This window comes from Lygodium microphyllum, chromosome 2 (assembly GCF_053477565.2).
Source record: "Lygodium microphyllum isolate KBCC chromosome 2, Lygodium_microphyllum_v1.1.10, whole genome shotgun sequence".
Lineage (NCBI taxonomy): Eukaryota > Viridiplantae > Streptophyta > Polypodiopsida > Schizaeales > Lygodiaceae > Lygodium > Lygodium microphyllum.
In genome coordinates, this window is record NC_141136.1 from 166,330,852 (window position 1) to 166,356,428 (window position 25,577).

Consider the following 25,577-nt stretch of genomic DNA (forward strand, 5'->3'; position numbering starts at 1 on the left):
AGCTAAAGGCTTGTGCTTTAAATGCGGGGATAAGTACACGACTGATCATGTATCCAAATGCCCCTTTAAGAATGCCATTGTCAAGTTTAATAGCATGTATGTGCTAGAAGATAGTGACAAGTTAGAAGAGGACTTGCATGACAACTCTCCCATGATGACACTTGCTGAAAATGTTGAATATGAAGAGGATCTTGATACCAATTGTAGATTTTCAACTTATAATAGCAAGACAACTCAAAAAGGAATTCAAGAAATGCTCCTAGATCTTTGCCTTGCATTTGCATAAGGATAATGATGACCAACACACCTTGGGGAAACAAAATGCAGCACTAAAAGTGCTTTTGGCTGAATATGAGGACCTATTTCAGCCCTCCACTACCCTTCCCCGTCAGAGATTGGTGGATCACCCGATTGACTTGGAGCCCCATGCCAAGCCCATCAATAAACCCCCATATCGACTCTCTAAATGTGAGAGAGAGGAAGTAGCAAAGCAAGTCAAGGAGCTCACTGAAATGGGATTCATAGAGCATAGCTCTTCCCCATATGCCTCCCCGGTTCTATTGGTTAAGAAAAAGGACGAATCCTTTCGGTTGTGCATTGACTACCGTGATCTCAATAAGATCACCGTTAAAAATAGATACCCCATCCCTCGAATTGATGACTTGCTTGATGAACTCAAGGGAGCACGCTACTTCACCAAGATTGATTTGCGATCCGGTTACCACCAAATCAGAATGAGGGTGGGTGATGAAGTCAAAATAGCTTTTCGGACTGACCGTGGCTTGTACCATTTCCTTGTCATGCCATTTGGGCTCACTAATGCACCCGCCACGTTTCAGAGCTTAATGAACAAAATATTGCAGCCATGGCTTTTCCAGTTTGTGTTGGTATTCTTTGATGATATACTCATTTACAGCAAGTCATTGCATGAGCATCTGAAGCATGTAAGGCAAATTTTTGATGTACTAAGAGAGCATCGACTATTTGCCAAAGAAAGCAAGTGTGTCTTCATGCAAACAGAGGTTGAGTACTTGGGACACATTGTTAGTGAAAAAGGCATCCAAGCTGATCCTAAGAAAGTGCAATGTGTCCAGGAGTGGCCCACCCCCACTACCACTACCTCCTTGCATGGTTTTCTTGGCCTCTCCTCTTTTTATCGGAGATTTATTCACCATTATGCCACAATTGCAGCCCTGTTAATAGACAGGCTGAAAAAAGAGGCTTTCCTATGGGATGAATTGACTGACCGTAGTTTTCAGTAGCTGAAAGACTTGCTCACTTCAGTCCCCCATCCTCGTATGCCCCGACTTTTCAAAGGATTTTACCATCCAGTGTGATGCTAATGGACGGGGTATTGGTGTAGTCTTGCTGTAAGAACACGGGGTAATAGCATTTGAGAGCTGAAAATTGGATGATAAAGAGAGAGAGTTGCATGTCTATGATCAAGAGATGTTGGCAGTCATTCATGCTATCAAAAAGTGGCATCACTACTTGTATGGCAGTAGATTTAAGGTGAAAAGTGACCACTGTGTGCACAAATACTTCTTGACTCAGCCCAACCTCACTCCCAAACAGCGTAGATGGGTGGCTACCCTACAAAACTATGACTTTGAGATTACCCACACCCGTGGCAAGGACAATGTAGTGGCTGATACACTCTCTCGCATGTGGGCATGCAAGGTTTCATGCATCACTGAACTCCATCATGATTGGATTGAAGAGCTCCAAGAGGCATACTTGCTTGATGTTGAATTCAGCCCTCTTTTCCAGAAATTACAACAAGGTGTCATGGATGACAACTCCCGATATCAGCTCCACAACGGCCTCATTTGGATCCATGGCCGTATTGTGATTCCCCATGCCTCTCCTTTCACCCAAAGGATCCTTGAAGAGATGCATTCTTCACTGATTGTTGGCCACTTAGGGGTCTTCAAAACATATGACCGAGTTTCAAAAAGCTTCCATTGGAAAGGCCTATGGTAGGATGTTAAAGACTTTGTGTCTAGATGTGTGCCTTGTCAACAAAATAAAGATAGCACTCTTAAACCGGGTGGATTGTTGCAGCCCTTACCTATCCCCGAAGGAAAATGGACCCACATTACCATGGATTTCATCACTGGTTTACCTACAACCAAGAAGGGTTGGGATAGCATCTATGTGGTAGTTGACCGACTCACTAAAGTAGCCCATTTCATCCCTACAAAATCTCAGTTTACAGCATCTCAAGTTGCCACTCAGTTTATGGAGCATGTTTTTAAGTTGCATGGCTTACCCCATGTCATAGTACATGACCGGGACACCAAATTTATGAGTCAGTTTTGGCAGAAAATTTTCAGCTCCATGGGGACAAAATTGGCTCTGTCTATAGGCTATCATCCCCAAATGGATGGGCAGACCGAGCGAGTCAATAAGTGGCTTGAAACCTATTTGCGACATTTTTGTCATGACGTGTAGAATTCTTGGGATGTATGGTTGCACTTGGCTGAATTTTCTTACAACAACTCCACTCATTCGAACATTGGAGTCTCTCCCTTCGAAGCATTGTATGGTTATCGGGTGCCCCTTCCTACCATGATCTTCAATGAAAAGCTCAACCCCCTTGGAAAAGAAGAGTTGGACCGCATGCAAGCTTTACTTCAACAATGCAAGGTAAACCTCAAAAGGGCTCAAGAGCACATGAAACTCCATGCTGATGCAAAAAGAAGACCCCTTGACTTTCAAGAGGGTGAATTGGTACTCCTCAAGGTCGCCAAGTCCCGTTATGCTACACTAAAGGACGGTTCTTGCAACAAGTTGGCACACCGTTACTATGGGCCCTACAAAATCATTAAGAAGGTCGGGGACTTGGCTTACCGTCTCCAACTCCCTCCCACTAATAAGATCCATAATGTCTTCCATGTGAGACAATTGAAACCTTTCATTGGAACTCCCAAAGATCATGTAGAGGAGCTACCACCCATAGATGAGGAGGGCCTTATTCAATATATTTCTGAAGAGGTCATTGGGCAATGTGAAAAGCAACTCCGCACCCATTCCGTACATGAATACCTGATCAAATGGCAAGTCCTACCAATAGAGGAAACATCTTGGAACCCAGCATCTATCTTGGATGAATTTCCACACCTCAAGGAGGCCGTATTGGCTGGAACTTAACCATGACACCTATTTTGGGCTGCAGTATGCGTCTGGACAGCCACCTGTTTTGCACTAGTTTTGGTCCTGGTCCATTTTCAGCTCCATCCCCCATACATGGACTTAAAGTACACCTTGAGGGCTCCGTGCCAACACCTTACTTGCCCCGATCGGAGTTCCCTAGAGGAAGTTATGGTTGTTTTTCTCCAGCCATACCATCTGGGACAGCACACTAGTAATTCTTGGATAGCCCTCTATTTTGTAACTGTTTTGGTCCTGACCTAATTGCAGCCCCGCCTCACCCACATGGACTGAAAGTACATCTCATGGGCTCCGTAACGACACCTCAATTGTCCCATTCGGAGTTTCTCACACAAAGTTATGGCTGATTTCCTACAGCACACCCTTACAGGACATAACCACATCCCTTGTTTTTTAGGACAAAAACTGTATGAGACGGGATGGTTTGTAATGAACGGGGATCACGGGAACATGGCATGGGAACATAACAGTCACATTGATGGTATATAAGGTATAAGAGGGTATTTTGAGGCATCACAGAAATTATCAAGAAACTCTCTTTTCACCTTCTCAAGCTTCCATGGCTTCTTCTTCTTCCTCTTCTTCTTCTTCCCTTTTCCCTCTTTCTCTCTCTTCTTCTTGCCTTTCTCTCTCCTCTCCCTCTTCTCCTGCAGTCCTTCTCTCTCTCCTTCCCCTTAGTTAGAACAGTTAGGTCTCTTTCATTACAATAAAAGTTTGATGTTTTGGGTTGATCAAGAGGCTTACTCATGGTCTAGAACAAAGTATTTTATGAATATATGGGCCGCATAAGTACCATGTTGTTCTTACACATGATCAAGATTATTCTTATTCCATAAAAGTAATTTTTGTTGTCCAAACACTTGTATAGATGTTTATACTTAATTAGGTCTAATTAGGAACAAAGATGTCATATATATATATATATATATATATATATATATATATATATATATATATATATATATATATATATATATATAGGCTTCTTTCTTTTATGGAATAAAAAGGGATGAGGGCATGCTTTAAACCTATTTATCTAGCTTGTTTGTAGCATTCTATTAATTTGTTCTTTCCTCATCTTCAAATCCTAAAACCCATCTCTTCTTAAGCTAAACTCTTTCATCTTGAGACTTGGTTTTCTATGGCCAAAAATGACAAAATTCTTGACACTAGTGTGCTACATACCCGTAGAGGGGAGGGAGGTCCACTTCCAAGAAATCATCCATATAATGTGTGTTCAAATGATATTAAGAAATATACTTTCTTTACATGCTATGAGGACTCAAAATAACTCCTTTTACTTTACTAAACTTATATATTTTTTTCAAAATGTAAAAAAATCCCTTTTGTAAATATAATCCTATAAATTTTACTAAATATAATACCCTTTCTTTTGAACTCATGTGGTATCTTACATATTCTATAAGGTGGACTACTTGAGGCTACATAATCCACTTTGCATTTTTTTTAAAGCACGAGTGAAAGGACTTCCAGGCAAAAATTCCATTCTCATATCTTCGTGATTTGGAAGTACATAGAAGATTATAGGAATGCTTTCAATTTCTATGAGGAGAATTTTGTATCCACCTTAGATGACATATGCCAATCCTCCATCTAGTCTAATAACTATATTTTTTGGGATGAGTTTGGGTTGTTCAACCTCAATCCATAATTGTAAGTTAGGGTATTGTAACTGAAACCTTCCTTTATAAAAGCAACAATGATAAGATCTCACTTGGTAATTAATTTGACCCTACGATAAGCTCAAGGCATCGATTCTTCATCATTTGGGTTAGTATTTATGGCTTGGACCTTTCAAATGATAAGCTTTATAAACCTAGTTAGGGTACCATTGGATGCCTATGTGTATCCAACAATCATGATACATGGGAGTGATATCAAACTTATTTCATCTTAGGGTAGCTTTTTGATAATAACTATTGGTCTCCATTTGGCTTGCTATCCATGGCTAAAGCTCTTGTTTATCTAGATCCATCATCTTGTCAATTGATAGTTGGATAAGAATGTTCTCCCTTTGTTGTTGACCATCAAGTTTCAAGACTCATAGAATTCACAGTCTAATATGCTAACATGTGCCAAAGTGGCTCTTGATGGCCAAATGGCAAATTCCTAGACTCTTCTTGCAATGACAAATTATTTTTGCTCTTTTCTTATGTATGCTTATTTTCTTTCAAACCTTGGTGCGCAGATCGGTCGCAGATAGCTCACGTGGTGAATCCCGGAAGGTCCCCAAGAACAAAGTACTCTACTTTTTAGTACAAAAACCCATGTAAAAGCATGCACGACAAGAGGCAAGAGACAAATTGGGTTCAATCTCCCCCATGCCTTGTGTGAGCGCTTCACAAAGCATGTATTTTATGTATATTTCCAATCTTCATGCTCAATAATAGCCCAATTACAAAAATATGACAAGCTTTTTAGCTTTTGAGTTTGCTTTCTACAAAAATAGGAAAATAAAGCTAATGGACGGTGCCCATAGAGTCTGGCACGCCCAATCTCAATGTCCAAATAGAAATAACATATCCAGGCGCATAAGCGCATACAAAATAATAATAAATAATCGATGTCTCTATAGACATAACAAAATATAGGCGTGGCGCCTATCAAAATATAGTCCAAATGTCGAATACCCGCTAGACTCCAATGCTTTCCTCCGCCACTGCTGCTCTCTCTACACATCAACTGAAGCATTCACAATCGTTAGTAAAATAATACAATTAAATCGACAAAAGTGAATACCTAGCAGTCTTCAGCTACATAAATAAATCAACTGGTTAGAAATAAATCCTAACCTTAATTTATTACGAGTGCGCACTCTAAACTCATAAACGTTTATTAATTTAATATGCATTTTGCGGAATCACCCGCTATGGAATCACCCATGTACACACTAAATTAATGAAACGCCCGAAAAGGACAGGCGTCCCCATCAACTTCTCGCACAAAGAATCCTCTTTGTGTATGAGCCCCGGACATCTAAGTTTACGGAATCCACCGTAAAACCTCACGGAATCCACCGTGGAATATGCCTCCTGGCATCATACCCCCGGGGTGGGATAGCAATTGACCTCAATTGCTATTAGCTCAATGTGGAGCTAACAGAGTGGGGAAAGCATTTAAGTCTCTAGCGTGCATCCATTGTGCTTCCTCTACAGGATGGTTCTTAAATTTCACTAGATATCTAGAATACCTTCGGCCAGTTCTAGTGGTCATGTAGTGAGTGTCTATGATGGCTTCGGGTTCAAGTATTTCAGTCTCTTCTTCTAGTAAAGGTGGGTTTTCATAGACAGGGTGGATAGGTAATTGGCCTCTAAATGGTCTCAATAAACTAATATGAAATGTATTATGAATTTTCCAATGAGATGGCAGTTCTAACTTGAAAGCATTGTCATTAATCTTATGAATGATTCTAAATGGTCCGTAGAATCTAGGAGCTAATTTGACAACTGGATGTCTATCTACACTTTGCAGTCTACGCTTTTCTATTCTAAGCCAAACATAATCATCAACTTTGAAATTCATGGCTTGTCTTTTCTTGTTTGCTTGTTTGGTATATGATTGTTGGGCTTTAGCAATCATATCCTTTACTTCATCAAAAATAGTGTTATGCATAACAGCAATATCATCAGCACTCTGAATTCTATTAGACAAAGATGCAACAGGGGTAGATAATCTATATCCATAAATAACTTCAAAAGGTGCTTTCTTTGTAGATGTGTGCGGTGTATTGTTATATGCAAACTGTAATAAATGTAAATGAGTATCCCAAGTCTGAGGTTTAGAGATAGTGTATGCACGTAAAAGATCTAGAATGGTGCTATTTGTGGCTTCTGTTTGTCCATTTGTTTCTGGATGAAATGCAGATGAGAAATCAATCTTTGTGCCTAGATTTGCAAACAGTGTAATCCAAAAATTATTACAAAATCTAGAATCTCTATCTGAAATAATCACTTTCGGCAATCCATGGTTAGTAAAAACAGTTTTCAAAAATAACCGTGCTGCTTGTGATGCTGTTAAAGTTTTCTTACATGCAATGAAATATGCTTGCTTACTAAATCTATCTACAATTGTCCAAATCATGTCATGGTTAGATTTAGTATTTGGTCAACCAGTAATGAAATCCATAGATATATGTTCCCAAGGTTTAGATGGAATAGACAAAGGCATTAATAATCCATACTGTTTACCATAATGTCTCTTTATTCTTTGACAAATCAGACATTCAGAAACGAAATTAGATACATCTGCATCCATATGCGGCCAATAAAAATCTTCAGTTAACATGCGTAATGTAGAAATGATACCTCTATGACCTTGATATGGGGGACAATGAATTTCATTCAAAACAAAAGATCGGAATGGAATAGTAACACACAGTCTCTTTTCAAAGAACATGAATCCATTATTATATGACAATGAATCAACAGGAATGAAATTATTTTGAACTAATTTTTGCCAATCAGAATGAAAAGTAATATCGTGGTGATATGTGTCTTTCATAGCAATCAAAGAATCAAAAGATATGATAGAAATATTATGAATTGCAGGTCTTCTACTCAATGCATCGGCAACTACATTTTCTTTTCCAGGTTGGTATTGAATGATAGGATGGAAACTTTGAATGAATGAAGCCCATTTGATATGACGGTCAGAAATTTGGGGTTGGCTAAGTAGATGTCTAATGCTTTGCTGGTCGGTTTTTATCATGAATTCTGAACCCATTAAATAATGCTTCCATTGTTTTAATGCTTGTACAACTGCTAAGAGTTCTTTGTCATAAGTGGAATATTTGAGCTCAGAGGGTTTCAGCTTAGAACTAGAATATGCTATTGGATGGTTGTCTTGCATTAGCACGGCTCCTATTCCTGATCCGCTAGCATCGGTCACAACTAGAAAGAATGGTCTGTTAAAGTCAGGCAATTGTAGAACAGGGGCATTGGTTAATGCACGTTTGAGTAAGTCAAAGGATTTCTGCTGATTTTCAGTCCATTGATAAACAATGCCTTTCTTAAGAAGTTTGGTCAATGGTAAAGCAAGTAATGAGAAATTACGTACAAACTTCCTATAGAAACTAGCAAGACCAAGGAATGAGCGTAGTTCATGTACATTTTTAGGAACATGCCAATGCAATATTGCATCAATTTTCTTAGGATCAACTTTAATTCCTTCTTTTGATACAATATGACCTAGATATTATATTTCTGTCTTAAAGAATTCACTCTTGTCAGGATTTGCAAACCATTGATTTTCTTTCAGTAATTGAAAAACTAATTATAAATGCTCATAATGCTCTTTTTCACTTTGACTGAACACTAAAATATCATCAAAGAAAACTATCACACAATATTGATATTTTAGAAAAATACGGTTCATCATTCTACTGAAAGTGGCAGGTGCATTAGTTAATCCAAATGGCATGACTAAGAATTCGTAATGGCCAAACTGTGTCCTAAATGCAGTCTTAAATATGTCGGATCTATCTAGCCTCACCTGATGATATCCAGACTTAAGGTCAATTTTACTAAATATAGAAGATCCTTGCAGTTTGTCCATAAGGTCATCAACTCTAGGTATAGGATACCTATTCTTAACAGTGATCTTATTTAATGCTCGGTAGTCAATACACATCCGATAAGTATTATTCTTTTTCTTGACTAAGAGCACAGGTGCACCGAATGGAGAACTGCTAGGTCAAATTAAGCCTCTATTTAGTAATTCTTCAACTTGACTCTGGATTTCTTTTTGCTCTATTTGATTGTGCCTATATGGGGCTTTGCAAGGTGGTTGTGTGCCAGGTATTAGGTCAATCTTATGGTCTTCTGGACGTGATGGAGGTAAACCTGGTGGTAGGTCTTCTACAAAACAGTCCTTAAAATATGCGAGAAATTCCTTATGCCTAGGGTGCATATGATTTTCCTTTGCATGCAATTCATTCACCCAAATGAGATATGATTTAGTATCCTTGCGTAGTGCACGTTTTGCTTGAGTATGCGAAAGCAGTGGAAAAATATGAGATGCATGCATACCAAATAATGTAATAGATTTTCCTTGAAAATTAATATTCATTGTGTGTGTGGAATAATCTATATTGGGATTATGTTGGTGTCTCCATGGCATTCCTAGAATAATGTCGCTTGACTGTAATGGGACAACTAAGAAATTTCTTCTTTCAATATATGGACCAATTTGAATTTCTAAATCTTGAACTTCTTGTGTGCCATTGTACCTAGTGCCTAAAAATGCAGCTTTTATGCGATAGTGCGTAGGTACAGTATGCAATTTCAATTCCTTTACCAATTTTGCTGAAATAAAGTCATGGGTACTACCGTCATCATGCAATATAGTTCTTTCTTTTCCATGCACCATACATTTCATAGTCAACAATGAATGTGAAGTAGGCATACCTGGTAAAGTATCGGAAGTAGTAGTAGGATCATCTTCTTCTTCAGTGAAATCCGGCATATCCTCATGCTCGTCTTCGTCCATAGCTCCAAGGTAGTTGATATGTGCTGGTGGCTTCTTTGAATGACAATTTGCTGCGAGATGCCATGGCTGGTGACACTTGTAGCATACTATTGGCTTAGCTTTGGTCACATTATTTGCAATGGCTGGGAGTCTGGGTATATTTGGATTTGCTTGTGGAATAGGCTTAGAATTTGAATTGACAGTGGATGGTAATGCAGGTGGTTTAGGCCAATTCTTGCGGAAAGATGGTGATGAAAAACGACCTGGATTAAACCTTCTGAAATTGGAATTGAATTGTTTAGATCCATAATTACCATTTGCTTGGAATGGCTGTGGTCGTCGATCTCTTCCGCGTAACTTATCTTCAGTGTCGTGAGCTAAGGAGATGGCGACTTCAAGAGTAGCAGGCTTGAACATGTTCACTTCAGCGTAGTAATGTCCAAGAAGTCCAGACATATACTTCCGCTTATGTGTTGTCTCTGGTACGTCTTCAAGCATGCGTGACTGTAGGAGTGCATTCCAAAAACGCTCTGTATACTGTGGAATAGGCTCACGATCGCGCTGTTGAAGTAAATCCCATTGCTTGATAGCCTTCTCATGAAATTGCGGTGGTAGGAAATTTTGCATGAACTTCTTCTTAAAATCTTCCCATGTAGCAGGACATTCTATACTCTTGCGGACTACAGTCCACCAAAGTGATGCTCTGTCTATCAGATGATTAGTAACACACTTGATTTTATCTTTTTCGGGATAAGTTTCCTCATGGAAATAGTCATCAAACTGGCTAATGAATGATAAAACAGTCTTTCCTTCTCTTATGCCATTGAAAGTGCGAAACTTGAAACTTCGTTTACTTATCTTGGATTCCTTGCGAATGGTTTGTGCTTCAAGGGTGGCGTCGATAGTACGGCGAATCAAATCTTCAGCTTGAGGTTCTTCTTTATCGGTGGACGCTCTTTGTAGCTTTGTCAATTGCGCTTGCAAGGCTTGCCTAGCTCTTCGCTCTTCTTCCAATTGCAGCATGATAAGATCCAGCTTTTGTTCCATGGTAGGCTCGGGTAGATCGTCTTCAGCCATAGGATCATCCATATGTGGGGTAGTCATCCTGTAAAACTCAACAAACCTTTCTCACTCAAAATCAGTTAGCGGGATGAGCGTAGCTCAAATTTGGGGTTACAAGGCTATGTATTTTTGGGTATTTTCTTCTTCAATTTTCAGAAATTCTGCAATATTTCTGTCTCCGTTTGCTGAAAGTACTTCAACGAACTTGTAGATAGGTAAAACAGCTTGCTGCGAACAACTTTCCAGTTCAGAGTTTTTGCATACGAACAAGTCTTCTATGAGTTTTAAGCACTAGTCAGTTCTGATTTAGTCTGACTTGCAGAGTTGCAGACTTAGCAGACTTGCAGAGTTGTTGACTTGCTGGACTTAAGCCGACTTGCAGAACTTGCAGAACTTGATTACTGTCGACTTGCGGAACTTGACTTTGACAGCGCAGGACCTGGAGTTACTGAACTTGTCTGCCCAGTGTAACTTGCAGAGAGTTGTGTGATTTAGCTTGATTTGACTTAGTAATTAAGCTTAGTAGCTTAATGGTGGAGTACAGGCCGCCGTTTTTTTTTTTCGTGGGGGGGGGGGCTGTATTTTGGCCGCGCGTGAAATTCGGAGGGTCCTTCTTGAGCTCGACGTTGAATTTTGAAGCTTGATAAGCTTGTTAAGCTTTGTCTTAAGCTTAATTGAAAGAAATAATGATAAAAACAATGGAGCTTATCTCTGTAACTCCACAACTTGATGATGGAAGTGTATGAGTGGTCCTCCACCTACAGAGCTTGGTCCTTCGCGATCTGACAGTGGAAACAGGGGTTCTTAATCGCTAGAAGTCTGCCTGTATCAACGGTTCGCGACGAGATTGACTGTAGAGGCCGTTTGTTCCTGGAGCTCCGCCTTCGCCCGAGATTGGTGGCGATTGGAAGCTCTTGATCTCTGCTCCGCTCTGATACCACTAGTGCGCAGATCCGTCGCAGATAGCTCACGTGGTGAATCCCGGAAGGTCCCCAAGAACAAAGTACTCTACTTTTTAGCACAAAAACCCATGTAAAAGCATGCATGACAAGAGGCAAGAGACAAATTGGGTTCAATCTCCCCCATGCCTTGTGTGAGCGCTTCACAAAGCATGTATTTTATGTATATTTCCAATCTTCATGCTCAATAATAGCCCAATTACAAAAATATGACAAGCTTTTTAGCTTTTGAGTTTGCTTTCTACAAAAATAGGAAAATAAAGCTAATGGACGGTGCCCATAGAGTCTGGCACGCCCAATCTCAATGTCCAAATAGAAATAACATATCCAGGCGCATAAGCGCATACAAAATAATAATAAATAATCGATGTCTCTATAGACATAACAAAATATAGGCGTGGCGCCTATCAAAATATAGTCCAAATGTCGAATACCCACTAGACTCCAATGCTTTCCTCCGCCACTGCTGCTATCTCTACACATCAACTGAAGCATTCACAATCGTTAGTAAAATAATACAATTAAACCGACAAAAGTGAATACCTAGCAGTCTTCAGCTACATAAATAAATCAACTGGTTAGAAATAAATCCTAACCTTAATTTATTACGAGTGCGCACTCTAAACTCATAAATGTTTATTAATTTAATATGCATTTTGCGGAATCACCCGCTATGGAATCACCCATGTACACACTAAATTAATGAAACGCCCGAAAAGGACAGGCGTCCCCATCAACTTCTCGCACAAAGAATCCTCTTTGTGTATGAGTCTCGGACATCTAAGTTTACGGAATCCACCGTAAAACCTCACGGAATCCACCGTGGAATATGCCTCCTGGCATCAAACCTCAAGGCTTGTGAATTCTTCCTAAGTTTCCCAATTGTGATTCTTGAATCTCTTATCCTTCAAATTTGTCTCGTCAAGTTATCAATGCAGTGAACCTTTCTTAATATTGCACAAGATGTAGTTATTCTTAACTTTCCCTCAATGTGTCATTACATTGTTAATTCTATGGCTTGAATTATTGCTTTTGATGGTCAGAAATTCTTTGGACGAGTGTGTATTGCCTTAGCACTCCTAGGATGCAATTATGAAAGCCTTCCTAGATGGCTTATCTTGACACCAAGGAAATAGCATCTAATGCACTCATCTCAATGGAATATCCAAATCAACACTTGTGATGCACATAAGTTGTGAAAGTGCAATGGTAAATCTCAATGGCATGCAAGGATGGAAAGCATATACCCTTATTCCATGAGACTCTATGCACAAAAAAGGAACATTCCTTATGAATCCACAAGGAGATAGAAAGCATATAACCCTAGTTCCTTGAGACTCTATGCATGAAAGAAGAACACTACTTTTGAATCCACAAGGAGATAGAAAGAATCTCAGCAAGGAGTCCTAGGAACTTTGTGCACATAAGGGACCTTAAAATTTTGGGTGCAATGTGCCTAATGAACTTTGTCTTGTGCCTTATTTTGTGTGTGTGTGGTTTGGAAATACCTCACTATGTTGGGGAATCCTAGTGTGTCTCCTACACATGCCCTAAAGTCTTATTTTAGTACTTTTGATGCCTCTTACCCAATTATCCTAGAATGTGTTGATGAAAACACATTACGAGTGTGAATGACTTTGGATAGGCTATATGATGATGTCATAATCAAAGCACAAACAATACTACTCAATGAAGGAAGGATGAAATAACGACACCAATAAAGGATATTTATCAATGGAATAAGGAATGACACCAATAAATGTTAGAGGGACCAACTCACATTTTGGAGTGCTCTCACTAGAGTCATCAATGAAGCATGCAATAAGCAAAATGCCCTATTACCCATAAGAAGAAGAATACTAATCCCATCTTGACCACCTTTAAAATAAAAAACATTCACTTTTGACCAAGTAAAAGAGGGGGAATAATAGTCAAAATGCGACTATCAAGAATAATAATAAGGTCAAGGTAAAAAACAAGACATAAGAAGAGGACATGTATCCATTGCGAACAATGTGCCTTTAATTTGGCCATGATCAATCAACCTACTAGGTTTTCCATTTCTAGACTCAATGAAGTAACCATATTTATTGAATATTACTTACATCCCTTGATGATCCATTTGTCCAATAGAAGCCAAATTCTTAGTAAGGGTAGGCTCATGCATGGCATCTCCAAGTTTATTTTCTATCCCATCTTGTGTTACCAATGGAACACTACCAATGTGAGTCATCTTATGTAATGTATCATCTCTTGTAGCAAAATACTCCTAACTTTGCAATTTTTATTCCTATCAAACCATTTATTAGCATGATGTATCCTATGGTTTGTAGCTCTTGAATCCCAAAAGCAATCATCCTCTCTAGGGGGATGCATCAAGTACATGCTCCATAGCAAAAGGATGACCTCTAGGTAATGAATCACCTCTATAGACATAGCATGTGCCTCCATAATCACATATATAATGACCATCATGAGAGCCCTTGATGAGACATTTGTCCAATAGAAGCCAAATTCTTAGTAAGGGTAGGCTCATGCATGACATCTCCAAGTTTATTTTCTATCCCATCTTGTGTTACCAATGGAACACTACCAATGTGAGTCATCTTATGTAATGTATCATCTCTTGTAGCAACATACTCCTCACTTTGCAATTTTTATTCCTATCAAACCATTCATTAGCATGATGTGTCCTATGGTTTGTTGCTCTTGAGTCCCAAAAGCAATCATCCTCTATAGGGGGATGCATTAAGTACATGCTTTATAGGAAAAGGATGACCTCTAGGTGATGAATCACCTCTACAGACATAGCATGTGCCTCCATAATCACATATATAATGACTATCATGAGTTCTTCCATGACTTGTAGACATAGGATTCTAGTTATGGTAGCATTCTTTCACATGGACAAACTGTCCATAGTAAAGGATTTTCCCCTACCTTTAGGCATAAAGTCTCCATGACCAAATTAAGAACTATGACCAGAAGCAAAGTTGTCTCCATGACCATATGAAGATCCTCTAGTTCTTGATTAGCTATCATGACCTCTTTGAGATCATAGAATACACTATCTTGCCTAGCACTTTCCCAACTAGTAGATGCATTAAGACCAAACTTTATTTCTTTAATAAAGCAACAAGGCGATCAACTCCTCCAATTCAAGTAGAAAACCATGCCTTATGAAAATAGAAGTGTTAAGGGACTTGTATGCAGGGCCAAGTCCATTCAAGATAATAGAAACCAAGTCATCATCATCCACATGTGCATTAATTGAAGCAAGATCCTTTGTAATTTGCTTATCTCATCAATATAATCACTAATGCTTTGATTTCCACATTATGTACCATGCAATCTCTACTTTAATTGCATATATCTTGCCTCTATGCAAGTGTTATACATATTTTCAATAATCTCTCATGCATCTTTACATGTACTAGCTTTCTTGATGTGTGGGATCAAGGTCTCTGGAATGTATACAGAAATTCAATGTAAAACCTTCATGTCTTAATCTATCCAATCTTTGTAGGCCTTCTTCTATTCCTACATGGGCTCTTTAGAGAGCTCAGGACATGCATCTTCACATATCATGAGGTTCCATAGACCTCTTTCCATAAAAAAATTTCCCATATGATACAACCATACAATGTAATTATCTTTTGTCAACTTGTAACCAATAATTTGAGAAATTTCATTTTTCTCAATAAATAATTACTAATGCTTTGATTCCCATATCATGCACGTGCAAACACTAATTTAATTGTATATTTCTTGCCTCTATACAAGTGGCATACATCTTCTCAATAATCTCCCATGCATCTTTACATGTGCTAGCTTTCTTAATGTGAGATCAAGGTATCTGAAATGTATATAGAAATGCAATGTAAAACCTTTATGTTTTGATTATCTTTTATCAACCACACATTGTATTTACCTTCTAACAACTTGTCACCAACAATTTGAGCAATTTATGTCATTCTTGACATTATGAATACTGCAATTTTAGGAAAAACAACACAATGTAGTGTAATAAACCACTATTGAAGCACATCAATAACGAATATGTTCCTAAGAGGGGGATGGGGGGATTTATGATGCCTCATAATACAAATGAGAGGAATGCCTCTAATAATATATATTGGTATAAAGACCTAGTAAAGGAGCCCAGATGGGACCACAAGTTAGTCTTCTCAAGGGAAGACGCGTGACCAAGCTTTTTCCAAACAAGTCTAAATATTAATCGCTCAAATCGAATATGAAAAATCATTAAAAGTACCCAAAAAAAACACGTACAATGAGTTCCAATAATATGGCTATTATACATGTGTCCAACTACTATCAAATACATCTATACATCATGTCCACATAAAATACATTAGATATTCAGTAATAAGAAACATTGAAATTAGAGCTTAAGCAACATTGCACATACAATTCAAAAAGCATCAAAATATGAGCCAAAAATTGACAAATTTTCCTATCATTTTTTTGTAACTTTTGTTGCTAAGAATGAAGTCTATGAGAAGATCAAACTAAGTATTTTACAAAATACTTGGATAATTTTTACCCTCCAAATTGGTGCCAAAATTTGTATAGAAATTGGCATTTTTAATCTTTGAAACAATTAGTTATTTCTATGTAGTGTGAATATAAAACCTGTGAGCTACTTTAATCTAAACTAGTTCACATCAACTCTTGTGTGAAACTAGTTCAAGAAGAGACTAGTTTAAGTATGCTCTAGTGTGAACACCCTTGGATGAAGCTAGTTCAAAGCTTCTAAGGTGGTTTGTGTTTTCCCTTGGTAGTGTAGTAGTTACGTGGAGTAGTAAAAAAAAAACCCTATAATTGCTTTATTGAGTATAAAGTTGAGTATAGAGGTATTGCTATGGTAGCATGTGAGGTGGTATGACTTTTAAAAATTATTGGCTGATTTGGATGTGCAAGGAGATGGTCCAATTGTCATTCACTGTGACAACTTGAGTAGCATATAGTTAGCTAGGAACCTTATGTTCCATGTTAAGATAAAACACATTGAGGTGCATTATCAGTTTGTGAGAGAGAAGGTACTTGCAAGATAGATTGACTTTTATGTTAGCACACAGGATCAAATAGCTGATATATTTTTAAAAATATTGCGTGTAGAGAAGCTTTGAAAATTTTGAAGATACTTGGAGTTACAGAGATACAATTTAGCTTGAGGGGGAGTGTTGAGATGGCAAGCTCAACACATGTGGACATTGATGATAGACTGCTTGACTAGATAAGTCCACATGTCTACACTTACAATGTTAGTGGTCATTATGGTCATCACATGGTCATTGACTTATTAATTATTATATTTAGTTTGTTGTACCTACGTATAGTTGGCATAGTTATAGTGCCAGTTGATTAGTGTAGTCAGTTATGCATTGTTTGACTTTGTAGGCCACTTTCCTTTATGTTCAATCTTATCTATACTTTGTGTACGTTATATTGTGTGTGAGAGAAGAAGAAGAAACTAGTAAGAAAAATTTTTGGTCTCAATCTCTCTTCTTGTGCCCTTGAGTAAGCTTCCTCTTGTGTGCATAGTGTGTGTTTGTGGCATAGTAGCTCAAGCAAGTCCCTCCACTAGGCGATTCCTAACACCCTTCAAATTTCTATGAGTAGCAAAATATTGAGAGTTTTATAGGTTTTTTAAAGTGTTACCACCTTGACATTGATGGACTACTCTTTGAAGGTTATACAACCAAGCAATTCATAGGGAACCTTGCATTTTTTTAATGACTCTAAGTATATATTGCTCAAGGGGGTCGAGAATATGGAGCCCTTGAGTCTATATATGTATCAAATCTCAATAGCATAGAATGCCCATTGTGTAGTAGCAACATTTTGCATATGTGTAACACAAAAATTTTCATAGACATATTGAACTCTATGAAGCCAAGCATTGGCGTTAGCCAAATCTTCTTTGGCTACTTTACCACGTTTCATTTGATCCAGTGCTTGCATCCATACTTTAGATTGCACATTAGCTTTACATGCTTTCAAATTTGATTTAGTTGGTTCAATTTGCAACCCATTGGTAGTTGCATCAATTGTTGCGTAGGCATTCTTTACAGCTAAATCTTCTAATCATTTTATCATTCCACCATTGCCAAAATTTGGCTCTAGTGGAAGACCAGTTTCAGCTGCATGAATTTTTTCGTCTTTCCAAAAGATGAGCTTTTGTGCTTCAACCTCACGGAAGGCAAAACACTCCCTCTTGTCATGTTGTTGGCTGTCACACCAAATACATTGCCTCCTAAAGCCTTCTCTCATGGGTCTTTGAGTTGATGATTGTCCTTGTTCTTCAACTTTGACATCCAGCTTCTCCACCTTGGAAATAATTTCTGTAAGATTCAGATAAAGGTCATGCATGCTTTCAATGAGTTCATCCATAAAATCATTTTTAGAAGGAATAGAAGAAGAAAGAGTTGGTTGATTAGTCAAAGGAATAGGGATTTTGAAGGTTTAACAAGCTCCATCAATGGAGTTATTGAAGTTGAAATAGAGCCCAGTCTTAGTCTCATCCACTCTATTCGAGCAATCATGTTAACTGCATCAGTAACATCTGTCCATGCAATCTTGACTCCTGATTCGGAGGTAGCATCTTCTAGGCAATCAGCAAGCTTCTCTTGCAGAATGGGATATGCATCCTTAAGGAATAATTCACTCTTTTGACCTTCCATACTTTGTTGGTCTTCAGCATCAAGTTGCACAAATTTACTTTCAAACTCATGGTATAAAGTTGTTGCAACTAAACCTTTGTTGGGTTTCTCAACCCAATTAGGTAAACTTTTCTTCGTCATTAGGCTAGAGTCTTCTAAGAAGAATTCTTCACGTAGGGCTTTTTTGAATGCATCCCAATCTGCATCTCACTGAAAAAGACCATGGATTCTTTCTTGAAGACCATGCTTGGCTAGTTTGGCAAAATAACGACTCCATGCATGTTGCAGTACACCAAAAAGAGCATTTTCTCAACATACAAGCGAATAAAAACAGAGACGTTTTGACAATTAAATTGTTTTAATTCCTGTCCAACTTCCTCTAGGGCCTTGATAGCTATGGAATCAATATTCTCTTCGTCTTGCCTTTGTTGTTGTCATTGTTGTTGTAACATTTGGATTTGTTGTTGCCGAGTCTGCTGCAGTATGCATACCAACTGTTGTAGAGTGTCTCTTGAAGAATCCCCCATCTTGGAGTTCTCTTACACCGACCTTCACGTCGGGTTCACCAATGTTGCAACACATAGGATTGAAGGTCACATTCGATGAATAACTAGTTGGAAAGAATCAGTAGATTCTTTATCTGCCTTTGCACATTTGGTTGACATTAATCATAAAGAAGTCTTGATTGAAGAAAAGAGAAGAAGAGAGGATGAACTAGGGCCTTCCTCTTCTGGCCCTCTGAAATGGGTAACTAGAAGAATACCTAAATAACCAAAGCTTGCTGAAAATATAACCCTAGATCAAGAGATGGAAGATGCACTACAAACAAAGAAGACCGAAGGAAAGAAGAAAGGCAAGCACCTAGGCTACAAATTGTAGTCTGACATAGAATCTACAACCGATCTCAAACGAGTTCTAGAAGAATGAATTCTGGGAAGCAAAATTGAATTCACCTTAGGTGAAATTCTTGGAATTGCCAAATGTGAATTCCATGGTGTAATTATTAATGTAATCAAAAGGAAAAGACAATATGTTGGTGATGAAGCTAAAGAAACAGTGCATGCTTTTTTGCAAGTTCTTCAAGTTTTTGTGCAGGATGAAGAGAAGCAGATTTCACAAGGAATTCATCTTGAAGCAATTAGAGAATTAATTGCAACAATTGAAGTTGAAAATAAAGAAAGAATAAATGCAAAAATTAAAGAAGTGAAAGCTGAAAATGTAATGGTCGGATGGTCCAAACCAATTGGGCAGCCCACCTCTTAAAAAGAAGGCCATCTATAGCACCATGCATGAGGAGGAAGAGGCTCGATTCATTTCAAGCAGTCAATACTCCCATACGCATTGGGAAAGAGCAACAACGGAGACAGTCACCAAGATTGGAGAAAAAGAAACACCATGTATTGCACTCTTACACCATGGCTCGGAGATGTTGGGGGTAAAGGTGCCTCCACCTACTAGCCGCCCGTGTATTACTACACTGACACTACCCGCCACTGCACATTGCAGATGGTGAGCACTCGTCACAGTCACTTATTCTTTATTATTTAGTGACAATTTGAATAAAGGAAGGCCCGACCACACATTGTGGTTGTTGGAGTTCCCACTTTTGAGTATCTCTTTCTCTCTTGGCTCTTGCTCTCCATCCGCCATAGCTCTCACCGCCAAGCTTCCTCCTGCTAGGTTCCACTTCCCTTTCAACTGGTATCAAAGCAAAGGCATTGGAGCTTGCCTGGCATTCTCCTCAGCCCGGATTTGAAGAGTTTCAACCCGAGCTTCAATGGAAGCCATGGCACCTTCATTTGCAGGTACGTTTTGATCTCCCGCCTCCTCCTCCAGCTTCTGAACCTTCATCAGCTTCTTCCTGAGCTGCATTAGAGCCCCCTTGGCATTGCCAAGTGCCCCCGAGGGCTGAAGAAAATCCCCCCAACCCCTAGGAATAGCCAATGCAATTTTCAACGCATTTTTAGGGGGCTGGGCTGATATGCTCCCCAGCATTTCCCTACTCCTTCTTGGCTTCCCGGCACTCTTGGCAACCTTCCCAAGCACACTTGAGCTTGAGCTTGTGGGACAGCTACATGCATTTGCTCTCTTGAGAGCTTTATGTCTGCAATTTGTCTGTAGTGGGCTGATTTGATACGCCTATTGGGGTAGGCACCTATCTCTATCACAGTTTTGTTAGGTTTTTTATGCATCTTGGATGGTTATGTATTGAGCTTCTTACTCTCTCAGTTGTGCTTGTGCTTGGTCTCTTCACTTACCCGAGACCCATTACATGCATGACTTCTAGACCTATGAGATGTCTCTTGCCTGACAGGTGATTGGTTTGACTGTTCTTGGTATCTTCTTGCCCCTAGAAACTCACTGTTGGATGTATCTTGCTACCTGGCACTTGGTGTGACATATGTATTAGTGATTGCTTCATTTTGGGACAGTTTTACATACTACTGTTATTTATTACAGCAAACTGAAATCTGCAGATTTTGAGCACTTCTATGAGGGTAATGCTTACTATTTGATGTTACCTTGGTCATATTTGGTGGACAAGTGCTTCTCTTGGTGAAATCCACCCTTTCAGCCAGCTTTAACAGTGGTTTTAGTGCATTTTTTGCTAATTACAACAACTTGTAATTTTACTTTTTTGCTTTGATTTGGGACAATATGACTGGCCATTTGAAAGATATAGCTCTCTTTAACATTGCCAAGTTGGATGGTACCAAATATGGGTATTGGAAGTCCCAAATATGGCAGGTTTTGGTGCTGAAGTTGCAGATTAAACCCTTACATTTCAAGGGTGTTAAACGTGAGGATATGGATGATGATGTTTGGATGGAAGTTGATGAGCTATGCAAGTCTACCATTATTTTGTCACTCTTAGAAGAGGTCCATCATAATGTTGTTAAAGATTATTATCAGCAGTTAATGGACCTTTGCATGAAGGAGGGGACCTCCCTTTCATCTCATTTCAGTCAGTTTCATGCTATCATGAAGAGTCTATTGTGATAGGGTATCGAGTTCAAATACAACTTGCACTCGTTGTTTTTGCATGGCATCTTGCCCCTAAATCATGGAATGTCTTCCGTACTGCCATATGCACGAACAAGCTTGATGGGCTAAAAATTAAAGATGTTGCGAGTGCTTTATTGACTTAGGAAATCAACAATAGAAACAATGATGCTTCCCGCTCTTCACATGCATTGACCATTCGAGGTGGCAGAAATGGCAGGCATGATAATGATCATAAGGGCAGTGACTCTCAAAAGTCCAGGTCCAAGTCACATGGTCACAGTAATTCCCATGGACGAAAGTCTAATCTTACCTATCATTATTGTGGGAAAGCAAGACATATTAGGCCGCAGTGCCATAAAATGCGCGATGATAAGCATAAGGAAAAGGGGAAAAAAAAGTGCAGGAAAAGTCTTCTGAGTGTAGTATTGTACTTGCAAAGTCCAATGTCAAGATAGAAGAGGTTAATGTCATGCAGGCCATTGATTCAGATGATGATTACATATCTGCAGCTTCTTCATGCGATGCCTTACAAACTTCTGAGATACATTCTATGTATGCACACTGCTGGCTCTTGGATTTGAGTGTGTCCTTTCATGTGACACCCTGTAGAGATTGGTTTCATACCTATCGTACCATGTCTGATTCTATGCGTCTTGGTGATGATAGGTCTCTTGACATTGTGGGCATTGGAGATGTTAGGCTGCAGTTTCCTTCTGGCAACTCTTTTGTTTTGCATGATGTACGCCATGTACCTGCGTTGACTCACAGCCTTATGTCAACAGCTTGATGATGCAGGGTATTTTGTGTCTTTTGGAGACTCTGCATGGAAGATTACTCGTGGCGGCAGGCTTGTGCTTGCAAGAGGTGCCAAGTATGGCAGCCTCTATCCCTTACTTGTATCTGGAGCTACATTGGATCATGTTTTGTCTGTGGGTTCTATTCCCTATGTATCCCTTTGGTATGCTCGTTTGGGGCATATGTCTCTTAAAGAAATGAAAAAGCTTAGTGCTTTGCAGTATCTTCCGCCTTTTGACTCTTCGTGACAGCAACCCTCCCACGAACATAGTCAACCACAAAACTAGGGACAAAGCACACAAAATCTATGTGTATGGCTGTGCCATTAATCCCAACAACTGAAAAGAAACCATAAATCTTCCACTTAATAATGAACAAACTTGTTATCTTCATCATCTTCATCCATAGCTTTAACCATTATGCAAGAACAAAAAGGAAAAGAGAAATTTTTGCACAAAAGATAGAGGAGAGAGGAGAGAGAATAACGTTTTGCACCACCAAAAAGGAGAATATGCAATTGGACAAGAGAGGGAAGGGAAAGAGGCACATAACCACTCGTGCACTCCACCCCACCTCTTCCCCAAAAAGCACACCCCTTCGTATTTTTATTATTTTTCCAAACTAAAATATCAGAAAAAAATTGAAAATTGAAATTCTTTTTTAAAAACATGAAAAAAATGAAAAGAAATTCCTTAAAAATTCATAAAAATACCGAAATAATGTCTGAAAAGATTTTTGAAAATTCTACAAATTCTTTTGCACATTTTGCCAATATTTTCTCATTGAAAATGCTTTCCTTAATTGGCAAAGGTATTAATTGGAGCCAAAACCCTAATTTAAAAACAAAATTCAATGAAAAAATCATTTTTCATACCACAAATGAGCTGAAAAAAATGAATTAAATCCGATCCTCTTCTTTCACTTGATGCTCATGATTGGTTGCTGAAATTTCATGACGACATCACTTTAAATTTTTTTAAAAAAATAAACAATACAATCAAAACACACTAAAAGTAATTTAAAAAAAACAAAAACCAAACCCACAAAACCAAACAATTATAATCTTAAATCCCAATCAATCCATACCCCCAACATTTCCATTTTTTTTCTTGGGTCACACGTCGCATTTGTTTTATTATTTCTTTTTGGTCAATGTGTTAGATGTTTTTCCGTTTTCCTATACGGCAGGACGACTAGTCTTAGTCGGCCTTTTGTCAGTTTTGTGGATTATCGGTGGATTGCGTCTCTCCCTTTTTGAGGCCGTCGTCTCAGACTTTGCAGACAGACCCACACATTGCCAGGTTTTTTCTCTTTTTCCCTCTCTCACATTGCACCATAACACACATTTAAATTGTAATTAAAAGCAATTGACCGTTGCACATACACAAAATTAACAGACTGCACTTCATAAAATGGTAATAAAACGAACCCGAATGTTAATTGTAAAAGGAACCCCGTTGTTGCACGAGCACCTTTACACCATAACCCACTTAATTTTTTGTAAATTAAAACCCATTCACCAATGCACATGCACACCTGTTATAGACACCTTTAACTTGTAATAAAATGAACCCCCGAAGTCACGCATGCATGCACGCAAGTGCCACAGATCATGTAATTATAACAATGAACTGCATTAGTAGAGACCCAGTCAAGTAAAGTCGTGTCAAGTCTGAGAGGGGCTGGGCTACGTTTCCGACTCACCATGCATTAATGGATTAAACATTAATAATGAACTATGCTTAATAGATTATTTAAACAAAATGAGTCGTTTGTTTTACCCATCCACTTCACCGCACTGTAGGACGCTGAACGTTTACGGGCATTGGGTTTTCTTGGTTAAAGATGTCGGTCATATTTGTTCATGTCTATTTTATTAGTCCCAGTCTGTGATTTTGTTTGGAGTCTGGTCAATGTCTGGGTTACGGTATGTGTGACACTTTTATTTTATTTTTGTGTGCTTGATTACGGGGATCTGGGTGCTTGCATGTTAAATCGCATGAAGCTTTTGGTCGCATATGTGCGTAGGTCATGTCTAATTTTCAGTAGGATGTGGTTTTCTTGGGGTGGTTTAGTCCAGTCAGTCTTGTCCTCAATCTTTCTCCTGTCGTTGGTCTCAGTGGTGGTTTTGTTTGTGGGTTTTGCAGGTTTTCTCTTTGATTCCTGGTTTGTGTATGTGGTTTTTGCTATAGTCTGAATGGCATCATCTTCTTCTTCCCCTCCGATTGTGGTATAGCATGTTCCCCTCGTAGTCCATGATTATTCTCTCCTTCTAGAGGCGGATTGCATCCAACGTGCAGGCCTCAGACCATTTGTTGCCCTTACATTGCCGTCGATAGATGAGAAGCTTTGTTGCTCCTTCTTGGCTTCTTATAAAAACCAGCCTGGCCTGGTTTATAACCGTACCTTCTGCTTATCTACAGCTAATATCCATGATGCGCTGTGCTTGCCCCTTTCTGATTCCTTTGTGCCTAGCGATAACCAGTTACTTACTGCTGAAGAGATAGTTACGCTCTTGAAGAAGGAAACTTCTACCCCCTTGCTTCTCAATCAACTTATTAACAATTCAGGGGTCTCTATTGCTCCTATCTCTTCTCCAGTATGGAAGCAGTTATGCCAGTTCCTCCAGGACCGATTTATGACGAGTAAGTCAGCTTCTAAGTATCTTTCCAAGGAACTGTTCACAGCTTCTGTGAAGATCCTAGAGGGTGCTAGGTGACGAGTAAGTCAGCTTCTAAGTATCTTTCCAAGGAACTGTTCACAGCTTCTGTGAAGATCCTAGAGGGTGCTAGGTTCAACTGGGCAAGCTTCTTACTCTCCAAGATGGATCAACATTTCCAGCGTGTACGGAAGGGTCAGATCATTAATGTTTCCTATGGTGCTTTCTTACAGCGCATTATCACTTTTGCACCTCCTCCTAGTGGTGTGCCAGTGCCTGATTCTGTTCCTTTACCACCACAACCTCCACCATCAATTCCTTCCCCTCCACCTATGCAACCAAATTCAGAAGATGAGGAGTCCCCTGTTATATTTTCTCACAAGAAACACCTTCGTACAAAGGGTCCTTCCAGCCCTCTTGTACTTGCTTCCCTTGTACCCCTACTTGTTCCTGTTGTGTTGGGTAGTGCCCTTCCTTCTTTCCTCTCCTGTCCTAATTTATTTTCAACCCAAAAGGAAGGAAAATTTGATCAAAAGATGCCTTCATCCTTACATACTATATTATCTCGACCTATGCTTTCACAGCTAGTTTCAAATGTCCAGTCCACTCTGGAAACCTCCCTTACCTCTTGTCTTCAGACAATGTATACCAGTGTTTATACTTCCTTGCAAGACAAGGTGGATTCCTTGACTAGTCAGTTGGCTAAGGCACTGGAGGATTTGTCTGCAGAAAGGGCTACACTCGCTGATATCA